General features: G+C 41.7%; 1 protein-coding gene across 3 annotated transcripts in view; it reads left to right on the top strand.

Annotated features, from left to right (window-relative positions):
* Positions 1-1,546: 1,546 nt before the first annotated feature.
* Positions 1,547-15,710, top strand: part of FOXP1 (forkhead box P1) — a 416,711-nt gene continuing 402,547 nt past the window's right edge. For all 3 annotated transcript variants that reach the window (XM_049862995.1, XM_049862989.1, XM_049862991.1), the window contains exon 1: positions 1,547-1,642. The gene's annotated coding sequence lies outside the window, so the exon portion shown is untranslated. The remainder of the gene's footprint in view (positions 1,643-15,710) is intronic.

Genomic DNA, 15,710 nt, shown 5'->3' with positions numbered 1-15,710 from the left:
ACAATGTCATTAACTTTGTTATCTCATTGCTCTGTTAAGTCAATGACAGTGGTCTTCTTTCTTGTGGTGACAATTGCTCATTAATGAGTTCACCAATTAAGTTTGAACGATTACAGCCTTTGCCAACTGAAATTATCTTTAAAAAAAAAACCGAACACTATTTTTTATGCATTGTGATCATACTCTTAAGCTGCCTTGTTCAAGAGGAATGCTGCTAACACAGCGTGTTAACCTCATAAAGGAAAGAAGATTCTTAAGCCATGGGTTGTTTGGTAAACAGCTTACACACACATGGAAACTGATACCTAGAAAACACAATGTGGACAAATCTGGCCTGAGTTATTTTCTTATCAGGAAGAGACACCCACCAGGACCAGCATCTCTAAGCTCTCTTCTGAGTTCTGGTAGATAGACAACCCACACAGCTTCCGGACAGATGTAATTATTCAAATCAAAAAAACTTCATACATCTCCTTTTCAGTTTCAACTTCTCCGTCTGAATAGGTTAGAAAACACGCACATTCATGGGGTTTTGTCTGAGTTTATTGTTGAAAGAGAAGAGAACACACACGCAAGGAAGATCTCATGCTGTCCACTCATTCTGTAGCTCCATTCTCCCGTAAAGCAGAGAGAGTCCGTGCTGTAAACACTAGAACTGTATACGTGGCGTTACCATCTTATGGCTCTGTGTGGAAAAGGCCTGGCATGCAAAACCCATGCTGCTGACATCTCTTCACAGAAACTTTCTGAAAGTTCATGAGGATGGGTTGATTTACCCGTCAGCAACTTCAGCTTACTTGGAAATGGATTTAGTAAATATTCTACTAATAACCCTAGTAAGCCCTGAAAGCTTGCAGCCTCAGCACATGTGCACAGGCACACGCAAACTGTTGCCACGAGAAGGATGTGTCACAACCTCCCTCTGCATTTTAAGTCCAACTGGAAAAAGAGCTGCTCACGGTAGCAAGTCGGATTTGGTGTTTCGCTGGCAGAGGAGAGCCTGTCTTTTCCTGTGTGTGTGTGCGTGCGTGCGTGCGCGTGCACACGCCTGTACATACACGTGCACACTCGCTTACACTTTATTTCTTCCAGTCCCTTCTATTGGATGCATTGAGAGAGACTGAAAGACCAAAACCCAAAGCAAAATTGTCATTTGAACTGGTAATCATCTTGCCCTTCTTTCTCAGGATGAGTTAGCATTGTAATTATAAGCATTTGTCCTTAAAAAAGGAAAGAAAATACGGAATTAAAAAAAAAAAAAATTCTACACGAAAGCCGTGTCTTAAAGTGTAAGACTTTTACTTGACTTTATAACCTTTTGCGTTCCTCTATTACGAATCCTGTAATATTAAACTCAGATTATGAGCTAGATTGAATGCTGGTTCTAGAAGGGAAAGGAGAGAAAAAGCATGTGGATACGTTATTATATATTGAATGTAAACATTGGGTGTAAACAAGGAATACTTAGGCTTCAAATATATGTGTTGCTTTGGACGCATGACAATGTGTCCCCTCACTGATTCTCTTCTTTTCTTTTTGATTGCAGTGTCTGTCCGTGTGTTGCTGTCCTGTGGCATTATGCGTGCCCCCTATCAGTGACCCCCAGGCTTTTTATGGCTGTGAGTCACGTTACAAGTTCAGGGTAAGTGGCAAACACCAGCAATATTGCGTATCGCCTAAAAACTGCCATTCAGTTCTACAGGTAGGAGACACAGTATTCCTGAGGAAAATAATGGACTTTCCCATTATCAAGTACCAGCTTCAAAGCTAGCAGGAATATATTTGCTGCTCTCTGTGACAGCTTTGGAAACCCTGGTGGCATAGTGGTTGTGAGCTATGGCTGCTAACCAGAAAGGTCGGCAGTTCAAATATACCAGGTGCTCCTTGGAAACTGTATGGGGCAGTTCTACTCTGTCCTTCAGGGTCACTATGAGTTGGAATCGACTTGATGGCAAAGGGTTTGGCTTGGTTTGGTGATAGCTTTATGGTTTTCAAGAACAGTGTCCATAACTTGGATCATATTAGTGGGAAGGTGATCTAAGGCAGGGGCCGGCAAACTGTCCGTAAAGGGCCAGGTAGTAAACGTTTTCTGTCACGTGGGCCCTAATCTCTGTCCCAGCTACTCAACCATGCAGTTGTAGCACAAAAGCAACCATCCAACCCAACCAAACTCATTGCCACCAAATCGATTCTGATTCATAGCAATTCTATAGGACAGAGTAGAGCTGCCCCATGGGGTTTCCAAGGAGTGCCTGGTGGACTCAAACTGCCTACCTTTTGGTGAGCAGTCAAGCTCTTAACCATGGCGCCGCCACCACCAGGGCTGTACAAAAGCAACTATAGACAATACATAAACAAATGGACATGGCTATGTCCCAGTAACACTTTATTTACAAAAACAGGCTGGGGACTGGATTTGGCCTGAAGGCCATGGTTTGCTAATCCCTGATCTAATACATCAAAGGGGGACATATTATCTGTATGCATGTCATCTCCTAGGTACCAGTCCCCCTGACCTTGTAAGGGTGAAACAAGGTATAATATATATGAAAGCACTTTGCACTTTGAAAATTTCAAAACTCCTTATAGATGTACTAGGTGTACCCAGTCATTTTGGTTCACCAAGTGGAGGATGCCTCATTCACCGTGTAAATCACATTGGGCTTTCAGGAGCTAAATGAGTGTGGGGAAGCTCTTTTATTTCCTGAGTAATGTGGTTTTTCTGTACATTCCTTCTCTTTTACATTTGATGGACAAGTCGTTGAAATGTCTTTTTCCTATCAAATGTGGATGAAGGGATATAAGGGTAGATTAGGCAGGCTAAAGATCAAATGACAATGAAGAATGCTTATATTTCTTTTAATCATCAGAATCTGAGAGTATTTTCAGATCTTCCACCTTTAACATAGGCCTTAATAAATAATACTGCTTTGAACGTCTACTAGTATGTTTGAATTTCTCAAGTCTTGCATGTCAAAACATAGAGATAGGCTTGGCAAATATACTTCCCTGGACTAGCAGCACTAATTAAGAAAGAAAGTCATACTTAAACAGACGGCTTTGGGAATAGAAGGGTAATCAGAATCCCAATTCATGAATTTTCTAGTTTCTTTTTACTTAAAAAAAAAAAAAAAAATTAGTGTAATCTTTAGACCTTTTTTTTAAATCTTGTATCTGTTAGGAATTATTTGCTAGTAATAGAGATCTAACTATATAAGCTTTTTAAAAAATTAGTTGTTCATTCTCTCACATAAAACACATCTGGAGAAGAGGCAGTTCATGGTTGGTAAATGCCCTCTGCTTTCTTTTCTGATTGCTTATTCAAGTGTATTACTTCATCCTCAAAGTTACAATATGGCTGCTGGCTCTCCAGCCATTGCCTCTATATTCTGGCAGGAAGAGACAGAAAAACAAGGAACTGAAAGCATAGTCTTCCCCTTTAAAGAGTATTCCCTGAAGCCTTACCCAGTAACTTACTTCTACTTATATCCTTTCAGCCTCCCCTAGCTATCCATCTGAGAAATGCAGCCTTAGACTTAAGCAGCTTGGTGTCCCAGACAAAGTCTGGGTTCTGGTACAAAGGAAGAAAAGGAGAATAGTTACTGAGAAACTATAGCAACTACTTGCACACAACCATAATGTCAATTTTTCTTACATGTTTAATTTTTTTGTATTTGAATAAATTCCTTCTGCCCTCCATTGACTCTCTTCAGCCATGTGTGTAGGATGGTTTATTTGATTTTTACGTTAAAATTTCAGCCTATTTAGTTCTTAGCAAAGATACAAATTTCAGTAAATATTTTAGGACTGTCATATTCGTATGTTATGGCAAATCTGAGGAATAAATTTCTCTCTCAAGGGAGTCATAAACTAAAACTTAAACTCCTGAATTTGCTAATGGGTTTTCTCTCCTATGGACATAATTTTTTGCTGTTTCTCAAGGTCCAGTGTGAAGTCCTAGTAATGTGCAGGCTCACACCCACTTCTGCGCTCCCTAGGGTGTTTAGGGAACATTGCTGCCGGCTGTGCACTGCCCCCCTGTTCTTGTGAAGATGTAAAGACAGAGCAGTGGTACCCACTCTACATCTCTGTGAGTCACTGCTCCTCTTATACGTGCTAAAAGCTTACCTGAGAGAGAGACGCAAAGGGAAGAGGGCACGAATGAGCCAACCTTCTCCAATTTGTCTATTCCAGATGGGTCTGTAGGTTATTCTAACACAAAGTTCCATCTCCTAACGTGAGACTTAGACCTGTGTCTCATAATATATTCTCTGCCCATACTGGCTTGCGGTGGGTGTTCATGAAACGTGCAGTAGTTGATGCATTCACAAACATTTATTGCTTGCCTGCTAAGGAGAGAGAGGATATAGGATAGCATCGAGGCCAAGAGTGTCTGCTTTGAAGTTATAGCAGCTTAGACTCACCTTTTCTACTTACTGGCTGAAGGACTCTGGGAAAATTACTTAACCTTTCTGGGCCAGGCCTGCTCACCTGGAAAATGGGGGTGAAAATAGAATCTGGCTCCCTGGGAGGAGTTAGTGAGATGATCCATGTAAAGAACTTAGCACAGATTCTAAGGACAGTGGTCATCAAGTCACCTCTGACTCCTGGACATGTCATGTTTGTCAGAGTAGAACTGGTTTTTAACGGCTGATTTTTCAGAGGTAGATCTCCAGGCCTTTCTTCCAAGGTGCCTCTGGGTGGCCTTTACCTCCAACTTTTCAGTTAGCAGCCAAGTGTGTTAACCGTTTGCACTTCCCAGGGACTCCAGCACTGATCTTGTTGTTATTAGGTGCCATCAAGTTGGTTGCGTCTCACAGTGACCCAATGAACAGCAACGAAACAATATCTGGTCCTGCAGCATGCTCACAATCGTGACTATGTTTGAGTCCGATTTTGCAGCCACAGTGTTAATACATCTCACTGAGGGTCTTCCTCTTTTTCACTGACCCTCTACTTTACCAATCACAACGTCCTTCTCCAGGCACTGGTCCCTCCTGGTAACATGTCCAAAGTATGTGTGACAAAGTCTCGCCATTCTTACTTCTAAGGAGCATTCTGGGTGTACTTCTTCCAGGACAGATTTGTTCATTCTTCTGGCAGTCCATGGTGTGTTCAATATCCTTTGCCAACACCATGATTCAAAGACATCAGTTCTTCAGTCTTCGTTACTCATTCTCCAGCTTTCATTTGCCCATGAGGTGATTAAAAATACAATTGCTTGGGTCAGGCTCAGCTTAGTCCTTAAGGTGACATCTTTGCTATTTCACACTTTAAAGAGTTCTTTGGTGGCAGATTTGCCCAGTGCACTATGTTGTTTGATTTCTTGGCTGGTGCTTCCATGGGCATAGATTGTGGATCCAAATAAAATGAAATCCTTGACAACTTCAATCTTTCTTCTGTTTATTATGATGTTGCTTACTGGTCCACTTGTGAGGATTTTTGTTGTCTTTATGTTGAGGTGTAATCCATAGTGACATCTGTAATCTTTGTATCTGCCTGTAAATTTAAGGAGAGCCTTGGGCAGCAGCCTTGATGCAAGTCTTCAAGGACACCTGTAACCAAAAAACCCATGTTGTCGAGTCAATTCCGACTCCTAACGACCCTATAGGACAGAATACAACTGCCCTGTAGAGTTTTCAGGGAGCGCCTGGCGGATTTGAACTGCCAGCCTTTTGGTTAGCAGCTGTAGTACTTAACCACTACACCACCAGAGTTTCCAAAGGACACCTGTAGCCATGTGTAATTCTGGACAGCCGAGTACAGAGCTCACATCTCTGGGTCCCCTTCTGGTGAGCTCCCCCGAGAGGCATACTGTTCCTTTTTTATTCCGTTTTTCACTTAGACAAGCGGCCTGCCTACCAAGCAGAATTCACTAACAGCTTTCAAGTTGGTATCGCTGATGATAATCTGAGGCTCCGTAGGGTTTCACTTGTGCAGGCTGATGCTACACGACGTTGATTGTCCCCGCCCCATCTCCTGGCCCTGCCTCTGTGCTGGCTCTGCAAAGCCAGCCTGATCTCCCACTGATCTTCTTGGGAATGGCCCTGACATAACAGTGTTGTCTGCTCACGGAAGCTGCCAAATGACTGCAGCACACATTGTCAACAGTGCTCACGGATGGCCCAGTTGGAGATGTGTTCCAAAGACTTAGAAGTAACGACGGCCACATGGCTGTGACCTTCTCTTGAGTTTCCGAGCACTCTTGGATGAGAGGGGGAGTCACGTCATCTGTGTCATAGAATGTTGCGTGATTTCCTTAATTGTGATGCACATTACAGAGTTGATGGTCTTGGGGACACTGACCACCAGACTTGATTAGTACCTTTCAAGAAACTGCTTACCACAGGCTTTGTTTTCATCAGGTGGTAGACTGAGTGGAGAGAGTGGCTGAAAGATCTTACATGTTCTAAAGATTTTTGGAAATTTTGAGTTTTTGTGATGGGATTTCAAATATTTTATTTCAACACTGTTACCATGCTCAGGTGCCACAAAATCTCCCTTGCCTCTGAATCCTGATGTTCTCTGCCTGGAAGAGCTTCTGCTCTTCTCGGGGATAATTCCTTCTCACCCCTTAGTGCTCAGCTCAAATACCAACTCCTTGAAAAAGCCTTCTCTGGCCACCCAAATAAAGGAGAACCACTGTCTTTCTGTTATTCTCCACCCCAGCCTTTGGTTTGTTGTATTTATCACAGGGGCAGGTGATTTATTTAAGTGTCTGTTTACCAGGCAATAAGCAGGGGGCAGGCCTGCCTTGCTCATTGTGGCGTCCCCATGGTTTAACAGTGCCTAGACTCTCATTGACATGGATTGACATCATAGCCACGACAGTGGACTCATACATACCAGTGACCATGAAGGTGGCAGAGGACTGGGCAACATTTTGTTCTGTCAATACTCAAGGTCTCCGTGAATTGGAGCCAAATCAATGGCAGCTAACAACAACAGCACGTGGTAGGCACACACACAGTATTTGTTGAACCGATCAGGAGTACATTTGGGGATTTTCATGTGAATTCCTGTATTTACATGATGAGGAAGTGAGAGAAGAAACAAAATTACACACATCACCTTTTTTTGTAGGTATAGAATGCCACCTTTGGGATTTCTCCTGAAGGGTTCCTCTGCACCGCACAAGTCATTGGTACTCTGTGTGTCCTATTCAGTAAGGTTTATACATTACCTTCTCCTCGAAGACGGAATCATTTGCCATTTTGGCCTAAAGCATATTATGGGCACTTTAGGTTAATTAAGATTGTTGTGTTTTGAGCTCAGTCCCCTCACTCTCATTCGTGGACAAATTATTTCATCTCTCTGGTCCTCAGTTGACTTTTCTGAGCCGGGGGTAACAGCATGAACCTAGCTCATTGTGCTATTGCAAGGATTAAATGAGATGGTGTGTACAAAGCACAGGGCTGAGAACAGTGTAACGATGCTGATTTAGAAAGATCCGCAAAGGCTTTTGGGAGCTACCCTGACAAAACTCGCATCGTGCTTTCTTGCCGTCTTCATTTTCAAGAGCCTTGATTCCCTGTTATATTTACTCACGTGTCATGCGCTGAATTAACTTTCAGACTAGAAAGTACAGGATGAACTGGCAGTGGATGGTCTGTTTTATATTTGCTGTTGACATGTTGACTGCTGGATGTTTATGACCTGTCACAGATGATACAAGTTATGAACCTCAAGCAGTACAATGGCTCAGACTTGGAAGCCTGACTCATATCCACAAAAGCTAGCAATTCAAAGTTCAGGAGCTGCCCTGTCCTTAAGCCACCTTGCTCTGTGGGTAGATCTTGCCTTTAAGTTAGAGCTGGTTTATCTCTGTCTCACAATCAATGGTACCTTAAATTTCCTGTAAATTTTCTTTTTTTGTAGGGGGTTGGTATTGTATACTTGATGTATCTGTCCTGAAAATTCACACATTTCTCTTTTGAAAGAAAGCCCACGTTTATATAGCCTGAAAGGAGCATGGATATAAATATCTTGCATTGTTAGCACCGTTTTCTTTCACCAGCTTAAAGAAGATGATCTATTAATGTTGCCATATTATTCCTTTATGCCTGTGGTTGACGTGTATTGTTAATTGTGAATCTGTTATGCGGAAAACTGACGCCCAGAAAGAGACCTGTCTCTCTGTATTATCCAACTTTTTGTTGGCAAAGAAAGATATGTATCAAGTGACATACTCTATTTGTATGATTTAAAGAATAAATAGGGTTATCTGAGATATTAAAACAGGTATTCATTTTATGAATTTATACTTTATCAACTTATAAAATTAAAAGAATGTGATTAAAATACAAGTTTAAGGCATCAAGTTTGGCCACTCATGTCCTTTTTAAGATAAAATTCAGTGAGTTTCAGGTAAGCAAAGCAAACAATTCCTGGGGGGGGAAAAAAAACTTTTGTTAAACTCATAATGGCCTTCAGAGTGGCTGAGACCCAGCTGTTTTGGCACCTCAAAATATATAACACCACTATTTCCAAATATCATTTCAGAACCTAAAATAATAATTCATGAAAGGGCAAACAGATCCACGTAACGTGAGACTTGATTAGCGCAGTTTACATGGGAAGCCTGACAACCTAGATGTCCCTCCTTCTGCCTTGTTCTCAACACCCCAGTCGGTGCCTGAGCATCCACAGGGGAAATTAGGAGCTTTCTGAGAGCTTTCGCTTTGACATTTTGAAATTTTGCTATGTTATGTGGGGCCAGCTCTAAATACCAGTGGCCCAGGTTAAGATGTCCTTGGGGTTGAGTTTCTCGCACTGGTTTTCACTGGGCTTCAATAACTTTCTGGCCCGGGTGTTCTGATTAGGAAAGGCCACGCATATGCTTTGTCTGTAACTGTCCCGAGTGATTCATCAGCACTGACACAAACCCGTTCTCCTGCTCCAGGCCCACGTCCCAAACATGGTAATGTCTTTAGAATTCTACTCCTCGAATAAGGTACGTTTAGGCCTTCTTGGGTTTATCTAGGTGTGTGTACCTAGAAGACTTTGCATTTCATGCTATCACCAAATCCTGTGTGTAGGATTTTCACCACCTCCTTTGTCAAGTAGTGAGATGTAGAAGTAGGATTTTCAAAACTCATGAAAAACCCAATTCTAAGAAATTCCCATAAACTGGATTGTGCGGTGGTTGTTTAAATAGAGCCACTCTAGTTTTTGAAAAGTCTGACCTGTAATGTGGGTATGTGTGCTGTGTGCTGCCACGTTGATTCTGACTCATAGTGACCCTGTAGGACAGAGTAGAACTGCCCCCATAGAGTTGTCTAGGCTGTAATCTTTACGGGAACAGGTCGACAGGTCTCTTCTCCTGCAGAGCAGCTGGTGGGTTCGAACTGCCAACCTTCATTTAGCAGCCGAGCATTTAAACATTGCACCACCCATAATAATTACCTTTATTGAGAATATACTAGGTGCCAGACATGATTCTAAGCCCTTGACATTAACTCACAATAACTCTGTGGGGTAAATACAGTCCTAAAAATCCATTTTATGGATGAGGAAACTGAGGCAGCATGAGGTTAAATGACTTGCCCAGACCTCTCAGCTGGTAAGGAGCAGAGCTGGAATGTGAACCCAGACATTTTGTTTCACTGTGTGATATGGCCTTCACGTTGCAAACGTTTTGGTAGGGCATTGATTTGCAAGCATTGTTTTTTCTTGTACATTTTTCACTCTGGGACTGCTTGTACGCTGCATGTTGGGCCTTTATGCTTTGACGACATCTGAGGGGGCCTGCTTGATCTTACCAGACTTTTCCAAATGCTTTAATTCTTTCTGCTAATGCGAGAGCTAAGGGAAATAAAGGTATGTCCCAGTATGATTAGGAACAAGGACAACCACTTAATTGGCATTCTTCTGTCTCCAGTTGGATGTGCCTGCTAAGACGTTCTCTCTAGATCCTTGGTTCATATTTCTCTGGTACATTATTCTAATTAACCTCATCTCTGTAGCTCTTGTTTTATTTCGTATTAGCCTCTGACCACCCAACAATTGATTTGTTCCACTCAATCACCTGTGTGAAAAAGTGTGGTACATGAGAGGGTCTCCTTCCCAAAGCAGCAGTTCTGTACCTAGGGCGTTTCCCAGCAAGCAGACCTAGAATGTCCCTTTAGTTCTGGGGATACATTTACCTGGAAGGCTTTGTAGTTACTAAGATCTGGGGTACTTAGAGGTTAATACTGCCTAACAGAGTTGGACACCTCTAGTTACTTGGTCAGTAGAATTACAGATTCATGAGCTGTATTCCAAGGGCTTTGACCTTCAAATGTTAGTAAAATATTAGGCTTGAAAAACTGCATAAAGGCCAGTTGCAAGGGACAACGAATAAGCAAGTGTTGCTTAAGGAATTTGAAGGATCAGTATCTCCTTTATGATACAAAGAGCAGACCACTTTTAATGTACCTGTGCCTTAAAATAATGAGCCCACAGTTTGTTAAGTCTCCTTGTTTTCGAGTGACCAGATTAAGTATAATGGGGAATTAACTGGCTGATGATGCTGAAAAGTTAGACGGTAGAGTTCAGAGCACACCGTAAGCATTGGTCTCGGTCTCTTGTCTGTGCTTTGTTGTGTTAGATTCATTCATTCTTGTAGGTTTTTACCTTGAATCTTGGTGATCTGATTGGTCTGGTGTGTGCCATGTACCCATCCCTGAAATACTCACCTATGGTTGGGGTGCATTGGAAGGCAGCTATGATGGTGTGCATGGCCTGGAGTGGGTCACATGCCTGTCCCTAAATCCCTAGATGGCGTGTAACCTACACAAAATAATGGAAAGGTGGCGAAAGGCGTGCTGGCTGCAGAAGAAGGGTGCAGGATTTGGGGATGGCAGACTGTGTGTCTCTGTGTATCAAGTGAGGGACTATAAGTAGTGAGTAGTAAATACATAGAATTACAGGGTTAAAAGGAATCTTTAGATATCACATAGTCCAGCTCTACCCATGATTGAATCATCTCTGAGATTTCTGACATGAAGTTGTCTGCCTAGTACCGGGACATCTCCAGTGACATTTGCTACATTGAGAGCATGCCATGCTTTAGAAATATTGCCCAGCCTCTGCCCTCTAGGAGTCTAGAGTTCATTCATTGCTCACCTTGCTTCTGTCAATCTCTCTGTCCATCCATCTACTCACTATCTGTCGCTGCTCTGGGTCCTAAGCCAAGACTTTGATTTTAGCATACTTAGATCTACATGGTGGAGCACTGGTGGCATAGTGGTTAAGAGCTCGCCTGCTTACCAAAAGGTGGACAGTTCAAGTCCACCAGCCACTCCTTGGAAACCCTATGGGACAGTTCTACTCTGTCCTGTAGGGTCACTATGTGTCAGAACTGACTTGATGGCACCTAACAACAACAGCACATCTACAAGGTAGACAGAAAGGCCAGTTATAATACAGTGATAGAGAATCTACAAGAGTACTGATGAATTGGATGTATGTTATTGGAGAGAGATAGATGGGGAGGGATATTGGAAGGCCTCACAGAAGCAGTGAGATTTGGCTGGGGCCTTGAAGGATGGATAGGAGTTGCCAAGTAGCCAAGGGAAAAAATGGTCATGTTTGTGCACTTACTACCTCTTCCCTCAGATTAAACGCTATATTTACACTTGCGTTTGAATTTCCTGGGAAAATTAGCTTATAAATATGTTAGCTCAGTTAGAACGCACATGTCTTTTAAGACATATTGATGATGTTTAAATGATGGAGTAATAAGTTGATGGTGAAAGATTTTTGTAAAGATGAGCCATATTTCAAGTCAGCCCAACTCCTACCTTCTAATAGGTACATAATAATTTAATGGATCAAACCTCCATGGATCAAATTTCGGTGAGTTAAAATACAGAATTCTTAATATTGCTTCCCTAAGAATTTTGAAAAGATTGGATATTGTGTGTTTATTCATACACTTTCTTGGGCATCAAAAGATTTTGAACCTTGGTTTTCTGGTGCATGGGGATACAGATGGTACCTTCCAGAGGGTTAGGGTTGGTCTTGGGATATGAACATCTTGATTCACGTGAAACTAAATATGATGCTCACATTGAATAAATGCTCAGTGATTGCAGTTTGTTATCATGTTGTTAGGTGTCCTCCAGTCAATTTTAACTCATAGTGACCCCATGGAACAGAGTGGAACTGCCCCATAGGGTTTCCTAGGCTGTAATCTTTACAGGAGCAGATAGCCAGGTCTTTCTCCTGCGGAGCTTCGGGATGGGTTAGAATCACCAGCTTTTCAGTTAGCAGCCGAGTGCTTAACCATTGTGCCACCTGGGCTCCTTGTCATAGGGCATGTATTATTTTTACCTCATAGATTTTCAAGGCTTCAATAATTAATTGCTTTCTATCAGTTTGCCTAGTTGATTTTTAAATTGTTTTCCATAAGCCCTGGATGGAATCTATTTTTTTTTTTTTAATTTTCACGTTACTTTTTATTATAAAAATTAAAGATATTAAAGATGGTGTGAAATTAACCAAAGGACTTTAGCTTCACATGCTTTTCATGTTTCCTCGAATTAATAATTTCCATGTCCATCATATTTTCTCCTTGGCCCACAATTCCTCCCATATTTGGATCTTGGCAAATGATGACTTGGTTAATTAGGCAGTCTGTTAACTCTGATTACTAAGTTATAACAGATCAGTATAGAAGCATCACTGCGCAATTTGGATTTAAAAGGCTCTTCATTTTATCAAAACAAATTTACATTTGTGGATAAGTATGTTGAAATGCATTAGGTTAAAATGATGCATTTCATAAGGAAAATTAAAAAAGGATAAAGAATCACTTCCCTCCACGATGTTATTTTTTTATTATGACATTTGTCACATTATCTTGCACTAGGAATATACTTAAAAGCTTGGAATTTTATTTTAAGGCTTGAAAATTATAGCTGATTTAATCCCTCTATTATACAAATATGATGGATGCATTGAATTTTTCTTTAGGCATAATTTAGTGTAGCAGTACATAGTTATATTCCAATTCTGACCACAGTGGCCTCTGATTCTGGACTTACTTGCAGAAATGAATCTTGACTGTGTTGGGGAGAATTAGTTGGTTACATTAAGGCTGGCTCTCCTTCACAGCTGAAGGCGTTGACAGTTATTAGATAAGATTGGGCCTCTGTAGTCCTTTTTCTTGCCTAATGGTTCATCGTTATTTAAGGACAGTTAACGGTATCAAAAGCTTGCTTGAGTACCTCTTCCCCATCTCTCCCTCTCTTCTTTCCTTTCTTAGCACATAACGCTTAGCCTTATGGAAAACAAAGGAAGAAATGCAAAAATAATCTTCCAGACTCAGCAAACCCTAAAATTTATGGTATTACCTCTGAAGAGTCTGTGAGCTATCAGTAAAAAGATAGTACTTCAGCCCTCACCCACTCCCATGCTACAGATGCACACTGGACACAGTGCCTGGCACATTCCAAAAAACTCAGAACCAAACCTGCTGCCGTCAAGTCAATTCCAACTTATAGAGACTGTACCAGACAGGGTAGAGCTGCCCCCATAGGGTTTCCTAGGCTGTAATTTTTACAGGAGCAGACAGCCACATCTTTCTCCCGTGGAGCATTTGGTGGGTTCAAACCACCGACCTTTCAGTGGGCAGCTGATCACTTTAGCCACTGCATCACCAGGGCTCCTTACCTGGCACATAACCCATTGCCGTCTAGTTGATTCCAACTCATAGTGACCCTACAGGACAGAGTAGAACTGCCCCGTGGGGTTTCCAAGGAGCAGCTGATGGATTCGAACTGCCGACCTTTTGGTTAGCCGCTATAGCTCTTAACCACTATACCACCCAGGTTTCCATAGCTCAAAAGGAAGATTGAAAAAGGAGGAACTGCTTTGTACTTATCAATTAAATCAGGAGAAGCAGCATTCAGCTTAAAATGGTTCTATTCCCCACCCACCTCTCCACTTCCATTCAACAACCACTGCCCCACCAGGGCTCCTGGGAGGTGTTAATAGGTGTTTGTTGAAGAGTGACTGCTGGAAAAGTTGGACCACCTACAGTGGCTCAGTCCTACCTCCAGGCTTCTAAGTTGCTCTAGCGGTCACCTGGTCCAACAGCTGTGACTCTGTCCAGTACTGCAACCTCTGGAATAAATGGAGTTGATGAACTTAATATTTATTCACTCCGTATGCTTATTGAAGTTTGACCTTCATAAATTGTGGTTCTTCCTCCATGGGAAATAGTGAAACCAAGGGAGAGAAATTTTTTTTATATTAAAGGAAGTCTGTTGCTGTTTTGTGCCATTGAGTCAGTTGTGACTCATGGCGACCCCATGTGTTACGGAGTAGAATTGCTCCATAGGGTTTTCTTGGCTGTAATCTTGAAAGGAAGGAGATCACCAAGTCTTTCTTTCCGGGTGCCACTGGTGGGTTCTGACCGCCAACCTTTCTGTTACTAAATCAAATCAAACCCGTTGCGGCCGGGTCGATTCTGACTCATAGCAACCCTATAGGACAGAGTAGAACTACCCCATAGAGTTCCCAAGGAGCGCCTGGTGGATTCAAACTGCCAACCTTTTGGTTAGGAGCTGTAGCATTTAACTACTAGGACACCAGGGTTTCCTAAGTACAAATCCTTTGCACCTCCCAGGGCCTTTCAGTGAACTTAGTATCTTGTTAATTGATCAGATTAACATGGCCATAGGTCAGAAATAGTAAACCTTAGTCCTTTAGCTTTATTCAGTGGTAGCATTTAGTTATGCAGTAGTGGCTTTTCTAAACTAGGAGACCTTTCTGATGTCCATGGCAGATGCACAATTTGCTTAACTCCAAATGGAACTTTTAGTTTTATGATGTTGATTATTTTCTGTTAATTGGGAACATATAATGGTAATCGTAGGTGACTCTCATTTTAGAGGGGTTTGTGGCTGATTGTTCAAAGGTAATGTGATGTTGAGAGCTCTAACTTGAAGGATTTGAGTACCAGCCTCAATAATTCAGTTTCTTGCTAGCTTCCCTTCTTCCTTCCTAAAGAAAGAACCAAATGAAGAATTAAAAAAAAAACCAGTCTGGATTATGTTATTTCTTATAATCATTTTCAAAAAGGTAGTTTGACAGAGAGATGTAGTTTGAGACTTTTATATGTGAGGTCAAACTTACAACCCGTTACAAAATTAATTTCTATTTTATTTATGTGGGGCTTTTTTTTTTTTAGTTACCTAAATAATGTAAGTATTACAATAAAGTCTTGCCAATAGAACAAGAGACCTCTCTGGAAAACAATGGCCTAAGGAATGAGTACAAAGTGAAATCTAGTATTTTCAAGTATTGCTTCAGACAGAAAATTCTTATCCCACATCAGTGGTCCCCATGAATTTTTCATGGCAATGTCAGGAAACTCTTTGGTGAGTGCTCCTTTAACGAGTAGGTCTGTGTGTGGAAGCAAGTCGGCTTATTGGAAGGTTGGATACTATTACTGTGCGGTTTTATTAATTAAATTTATTCCTTTAAAATGACCTTGGATGAAAACAACCACCTCTTCTGTGGTCATGGTTTGCAGATGTTTACCGTAATTCTTTGCTCTGTGAAAAAAATGCCCCTTCCACCCAACAAAAACAGCCACGTTTGCTTGGCTAAATCAAAACGTTGGCGCTTGGGTCTTACTTTATATATCATGACTCCAGCCACACAACCTTTCCAAGTGTGAGGCTTAGCTCACCAACTCCAACATCTGCAGGAGAGCTTTG

This window comes from Elephas maximus, chromosome 20, assembly GCF_024166365.1.
Source record: "Elephas maximus indicus isolate mEleMax1 chromosome 20, mEleMax1 primary haplotype, whole genome shotgun sequence".
In the NCBI taxonomy this organism is placed as follows: Eukaryota; Metazoa; Chordata; class Mammalia; order Proboscidea; family Elephantidae; genus Elephas; species Elephas maximus.
This window is presented reverse-complemented; position numbering and strand designations above follow the sequence as displayed.